Source organism: Rhinatrema bivittatum, chromosome 5 (assembly GCF_901001135.1).
Source record: "Rhinatrema bivittatum chromosome 5, aRhiBiv1.1, whole genome shotgun sequence".
Taxonomy (NCBI): Eukaryota; Metazoa; Chordata; class Amphibia; order Gymnophiona; family Rhinatrematidae; genus Rhinatrema; species Rhinatrema bivittatum.
In genome coordinates, this window is record NC_042619.1 from 127,706,400 (window position 1) to 127,713,657 (window position 7,258).

The 7,258-nt window shown below is 43.1% G+C and overlaps 1 long non-coding RNA gene across 1 annotated transcript; it reads right to left on the reverse strand.

Moving 5' to 3' along the window:
• Window positions 1-289: 289 nt before the first annotated feature.
• Window positions 290-6,923, reverse strand: LOC115092216. Its single transcript, XR_003856947.1, has 4 exons — window positions 6,886-6,923; window positions 1,220-1,344; window positions 808-877; window positions 290-346 (listed from the first exon to the last, which is right to left on the reverse strand). It is a non-coding gene; the product is annotated as an uncharacterized LOC115092216 (long non-coding RNA).
• Window positions 6,924-7,258: the final 335 nt, after the last annotated feature.

The window sequence follows — 7,258 nt, forward strand, 5'->3', positions numbered from 1 at the left end:
GAGTAGCAATCTGTATATATATATAAGCTGCTGGCAAGTCTCAGAGAAAGAAGAGTAGCTGTCTATATAATACTTCCGTGAGCGGAGTCAGTGGTCTGTAGTGGTTGGCTCCCACAAGGTGACAATAGTGAAAGGAATGACCACTTGGAGGAAACGGTGAATCCCTGGGCCGATGGCAGCGCCCTCAGGAGGAAATCCTGAGAAGAACCACCGGCTAGGCTAGAATAAACACAATAGTTCTTTATTAGACTGGAAGCTGGACCACCAGAGGTGGCAGTAGTGAGTCGCTGTGTCCAGCAAGGCTGAAATCCTTCTGATACTGGAATATAATCTTTGGGTCGCTGAGCTGTAGAGAGAGACTAGAAGTAGTAAGTAGACAGGGTATACTGGATACAAGATGGTACACTCACAATAGTAGATGTCTGCAATTTTGATTCCCAAATAACCTTTATTTCTTTATATATATAGATATATATATCTATATCTATATATATAGATATAGATAGATAGATTATATATATATATATATTTTAGGGGTTAGGTGATAGAGTAAAATAAAATGGTTTGCTGCCAGCTTGTTATTTTACCACCAAGTATTTTTAAAAGAGTGAAGATCTTTCCTAAAAAGAAATTATGGGAGTCGTGCTTTTGCAGAAGCCTATGGCCTAGGCTTATACCAACTCTGAGCAGGAGTGCATATGTGCTCCCAGAGGCATAAAATATGCATATGTATTTGGGTAAATAAGCATTTGTGGCCTTGTCCATAGGTAGAGCAGAAGGGGAGAAAGGGAGTTGATTAAGCCTTACCTGTGCAGGCATCCCTGCAGCAGTTACATTTTACTCTTGGTCTTGCTTTGGTTTCTTTTCACTCAACTTTCTATAAAATTACAATTTTTAAAACATTTGTTTTGGCAAATCATGTTTAGAAAAACATTTTTTAAATTAATTTTCACATGAATTTACAAGCATTAATATCTTGATTGAAATACATATAGAGATTTAATTACACTTCATCTACCAGTATATAATACATTACACTTGCTATCACATCATCATAATTACTAACATTTTCTTATTACATTTTATAAGAACACTTCATAATAGCAAGTATTAACTCCAATATTTATATAAATCTCTCATATTTACTAGTCTTCACTCAGAACCTATTTCTCATCTGTAGGAAAAGTTATATATATCTAATTAAGGAAAAATTACCTACTTTTTCTTTCGGAGAGATTATTTATTCTTTTCGGGACCTAATACCTTAACTTTGCTGCTCAGTCTCTACCGGTGAAGAACTAGGTGGCAATTTTTTCTTGTTTGATAAAAAAGCAAGTAATTGATCTGGAGAATAAAAAATATGTGTTAAACCTTGCCATTTCACAATACACTTGCATGGGAATTTAAGAAGAAACATTGCACCAATTTCAACCACTCTAGTTTTTAAGGACAAGAATATTTTCCTTCTCTTTTGCGTTACCCTGGAGAAATCCGGGAAAATGCTTACTCTCAAATTTAAAAAAGTGGTAGATCTATTTCTGAAAAACATTTTTTTTTTATTATCTCTTTATTGATTTTTCAACTTAAATACAAATAAGGATTAATCCTTACCATAAGGCATAGCATATTAAATTTCTCACAAGTAAATTGTATTTAACAACTTCATAAGTTATTCTATACTATTACCTTATTCATACTATGAAATCTGAGAGATTCTTGTTAGGAATTTACAGAGCTGTAACTTACATTCAAATATTTTACAAATAATATAGAAAGTAGTGGAGATATCTTTTTATATCCTGGATTCACAAACAGAAAACTAAGTAGATTCCTCCCTAGAGGTTAACAATTTCTCTAATTGCTCAGGCTCCAGAAATACATACTGGGGCAGATTTTAAAAAGTTGCGCGAGCGCGTACTTTTGTTCGCGCAGCAGGCGTGAACAAAAGTACGCCTGATTTTTTTTTAAATTCTTTATTTATTGCATTTTAATACATAAACAAAAATAAATATATTTTGCTTATTAGAAACACCGTGAATACTTTCATTACACAAAGCTGATACAATTCTTTTGCCACTTCAATATAAGGAAAAAAAAAAAAATTTATATTCATATCTTTAAACACAACCTTAGTATGCAAAAGATCTATATAATTCTTTAACCATTATTTATATAATTCCAGTTTCACTCCCAGCAGAAAATGATTTTGGATCCAGAAACCATTTAAGGAACATATAAGGAAATTAACAAGCTAGCTTTACTGGTTGCACATAAACTGCAGTCAAAATCTATATTTAGGTTATGATGTTAGTTTTCCTGGCTTCAATAAACTCCTGTAATTGTTTAGGTATGAAAAACACAAATCGCTCATTATCTTTCATGAGAAAGCATTTACAAGGAAACTGTATTTTTACGTTATATCCCAGCCTCCTAGCCTCTTGTCTAAGGGATAAAAAACCCCGACGCCTGGCTTGGGTAGCTGGTGCAAGATCAGGAAATATTTTTACAGCTGCCTCATGAAAATTCAGCGGATATTTTCTAAAATATGCTTTCATTACTAGGCGAATATCTTTAACAGTTATAAAGGACACCAAAAGCGTCCCTCTGTTTATAACATCCAGTGTCGAGTCCTCTAAAAATCCTGTTAGGTTCCCTGCAAAGGGAGCGTTTTCAGGGTTCTCTGGGCGCGTCGACAAGGGGAGAAAGAAGCAGGAGTTAATGGAAGGCATATTTGACTCAGTCAATTCCAAGCTTTCAATAAAAAATCTCTTCAAAGTGGTGTAGGGGATTTCTCCCACCACTTTGGGAAAATTGATGATACGAAGATTCAAATATCTAGATTTGTTCTCAATAAACTCCATACGTCTAGAGAGCGCTTGACTGTCTTTTATTGCTGCAATTTTATATAGTTGAAATTGCTTATTTTCTTCTTCCAATCCGCTAACTTTCTCCTTTAATCCGTCTAGCTCTGTTTGCACATCAACAGATTTTTGAGCGTTTTGTGAACTAGTATATTCCAATTTCTCATTCATAGTGTTTATTGCTGAAGCCATGCCAGCCATAAACTCCCATAAGGAGTCTAGAGTCACTTGAGCAGGCCTCGAAGGGATAATGATTAGATCTTTTTTCATTCCGCTTCCCGAGGACGTACCTTCTCCCAGATTTACACTGGTTTCAGTCTGCCCACCGGCGCTTCGATGTTCCACCGGGCTTGATGTTTGAAATCCCGGTTTTATCCCTTCGGAGATCGGTGAAGTGGGGTCTGGAATCGGGTCGGACGCACAAGCCTCCAAACCTCCACCCCTCACCTCCTCCACTCCGCTCTGCGTTGGTGGCTCCCTTTGCTCCGGGCTTAGAGACACCTCCTCTGCCGGCTCGAGCAGCTGTTCTGCGCTGCCCTGCACACCAGTTTCCTCGGTTCTCTGAAAGACTGCAGGACTCACAAAGCGGGTGATTTCAGTCTGAATAGTCATGGCAGGCTTAAGTTCGGCAGGGTAAGTCCGAACTTTTCCTTTCCTCTTAGCAGGCATTTGTTTCAACAGGAAAAACACAGCTAGACAAAACCGTCCGCTCAGGTCTCAATACGTGCGGCCATCTTGGATCCTTCTTGAAAGTTATCAAGTACGCCTGATTTTATAAGATACGCGCGTAGCCGCGCGTATCTTATAAAATCTGGGGTCGGCGCGCGCAATGCTGCGCAAAATCGGCAGCCTGCGCGCGCCGAGCCGCACAGCCTGCCTCCGTTCCCTCGCCCTCCCCCTCCCTGTACCTTCCCCTCCCTTCCCCTACCTAACCCACCCCCCCGGCCCTATCTAACCCCCCCTTAACTTTGCGCGCTTATCCGATTCTAGGAGAAATTATACTATAAGAGTAGCAGGAGTAATAATTTTTTCCTAAGAAGTTTCTATAATTTCTGTTAAATTTAACAATGATGGTTCTGTTGCAACTAATTTCTGTGACTCATTCTGATTTACTTCGCCTCCTTTTTTATAGGGAGGGATATAAAATACCCTAAATGTAATTGGTATAGCTTGTTCTGGAATTTTCAGAATATCCAGCATATATTTTCTTAACATATCTTTAGGAGTTGTAAACTGATCTCTAGGAAAATTAATAAATCTTAGATTTTTTTTGTCCTTGACTGATTCTCCAGTTGTTCTAATTTAGATGTTAATAATTGATTTTCCTTAATTAAGGAAGTATAAATATCTGATTTTTCTTTTATTTCAATTTCTATCTTCTGGATAGATTTCTGAGATTGCTTTACATCTTTTTCAATTTTATCTATTCTAGTATCGTGCCTCTCAATAAAATCATGTAATGGAGCCATTTGATTAAACATATTGGGGTAGATTTTCAAAAAACGCGAATAGACGTACTTTTGCTGGCGCATCAGGCGCAAGCAAAAGTACGCTGGATTTTAGTAGATACGCACGGAGCCGCGCGTATCCGCTAAAATCCTGGATCAGCGCGCGCAAGGCTATGAATTCTGTATAGCCGGCGCGCGCCAAGCCGCACAGCCTACCCCCGTTCCCTCCCCTCACCTTCCCCTCCCTTCCCCTACCTAACCCACCCACCCGGCCCTGTCTAAGCCCCCCCCTTACCTTTGTCGGGGGATTTACGCCTCCCAGAGGGAGGCGTAAATCCCCGCGCGCCAGCGGGCCGCTAGCGCGCCGGGACGCAACCTGGGGGCGGGTCCGGAGGGTGCGGCCATGCCCCCGGGCTGCCCCGGGCCGTAACCACGCCCCCGGGCCCACCCCCTAAACGCCGCGATGACCGGGCCCGCCCCCCAACACGCCCCCCTCGGAGAACCCCGGGACTTACACGAGTCCCGGGGTCTGCGCGCGCCGGTGAGCCTATGTAAAATAGGCTCACCGGCGCGCAGGGCCCTGCTCGCCTAAATCCGCCCGGTTTTGGGCGGATTTAGGCGAGCAGGGCTCTTAAAATCCGCCCCATAGGTATTAACTGCCTGTAAGGCTTCCCATATTGAGTCTAATGAAATTTCCTTAGGTTTGATCAAATCAATTTTTGTTAATTTAACCTTCCCCATTTCCTCACCAATTGATACCAAAACAGCATTCTCGGTATCTTCAGCAATTATTTTTTGTTTAATAGGAGCATCTATTTTCCTTACAACACCTTTCTCACCACTTCCTAGTGAGCTACCTCCCTCCTGTATATGCAATTGCTCCAACAACCTATCCTCAAGCTGGATTAATTGGTGGAACCCGAAATACCAGGGACAGAGATTTTAATAGTTCAGAGGAGAAGTTGGGTGAAACTTCTTCCCTAACATCTACTAGCGAGGTGAGGTGCTCCCGGCCTTGAAGGGGATCCTGCTGGCCACACCCCGAGTGTGACATCATTCACTTGAGACACCCTGAGGCCCTTTAAAATCGGGCTAGAACCGGCGTTTCAACGAGGTGAGGAGGAAAGAGTGACGCTGGAAAGGGATTTGAAAGGCTGCCTAAATTGTTTTCCTGCAAAAATATTAACTGTCCTACCCGAGGTGAGGTGCTCCCTGCCTCAATGGGGATCCTGCTGGCCACACCCCGAGTGTGATGTCATTCACTTGAGACGCCCTGAGGCCCTTTAAAATTGGGCTAGAAGCAGCGCGTGGCCGCCGGTGGCGCGTGCGGCTTTGTTAGAACTTTGTTTGAACTTGGGTTGAAGCCTGTGTTTAATATCTTTGTCTCTCTATAACCCTCTTTTGCCTCCATATCAGGGCCTACTTTAAATACCTATAGAAGCAATGGTGGTGCACCCAATTGAGCCTTTTTCTTTAAGGTGATGCCGCATTCCATGAGAAAAAGAAGAGCGAGGGAAAAGGAATCCCTCCCAAATCTCGTACTAGGCCCGTTGGATGCACACGTCAAGCGGAGGGAAATAACACCGGGAAACATTTTTTTTTTTATTTTGTCAACTGTTTGTTCCCCAGCTCTTTACTAGACAGGAGACTTGGTTCAAGCCGAGGTTCCCATCAGCCAAGATCAACACCAGCGCAATCTCCTATCAGCTGTTTGTACTGGGTGCCTCTGGACTGATACTGAGACTGGTCTCCACATACCCTAGTTTACGAGAGCAGTTCATTCCTGTCAAGCTATGCACAAAATGAACCCATTTGAAGACTTTACCACCAGCTGTTCTTCACTCAACCATAAAGAAACCAGTTAAATATGAAGAATTTGAAGTCACATAGTGACTTTCACACCAAAATGTAACTTTAACGTTGCAGATGTAATTTGAAAACATCCTCTGTGCTGAAAAATCTGGTGACCATTTTTGGTGCCTGATTTACATGACAGCTTCGAAGGGGGAAAAGGACAACATTGTTGTTTGGGTAGAGTTAGATCACATGACGGACAGGTTCTCTGGGTGAGAATCAGAGTCAATGGGCAAGCAGAGCTGGCTCTTGTGACCTGTAGATCACTTGTAGGTGTTATGATATCGAGGTGTTTGGTGGATTCCCAGGGGCAACAGTGATGTTATCTCTACGGGGAGGAGCCCCATAGGGAGACTGATGCACCGGGCTAGACTCGATAGCACAAACTCAGAGATAGTTTCTTTTATTGTACAGCTAGGATGACCACCAGAGGTGGCAGTAGAGAGCAGGTTAGCTGGTAGCAGTCTGTAATCCTTGGCAAAGGCGACCCATCCCACAATGGTGGTGTAAGGCCCCGATGCAGATGTCCAATAAGGCACTGTAGGAGAGACAGACCGGCAGATGTTAAACACACTCCCGTAGCTGAGTAGAGAGAATCCCAATGAGCGGGAGAGGATAGGTGTTTGCAGTCCGTGGTCCTACACCACAATGGTGGTGTAGGGCCTGATGCAGAGAGGTAGCAAGGAACTGATGAGAGACAGACTGGTAGAGGTTGTACTCACTCTCAGCAGGTTGAAGAATGGAGCAGGCACCAGGAAAGACACACAGACCCTCGAGGAGCGAATACCTGTAAGAGGATAGGCACCTATAAATAAGCAGAGGACTCCTGAGGAACAGGTACCCAGGTTAGAGAACCCCGAAGGGTGAAGATAGCTTCCAGTGGATAGAAGCGGCAGAGTAGCTTCAGACCGGGGAATACCGATCCTTGCTAACTCGGCGAGAGTCAGCAAATGGGCAACCTTAAATATGTGGAAGCAGTGACGTCACTCGAGGGGGACACCCCTGAGGTTCGCGCCAACACTGCTACATAGGTAGGAACACGCACGCGCGCGCACCCTAGGAGGCCTCGGGTCAAGATGGTCGAACGCCGCACCA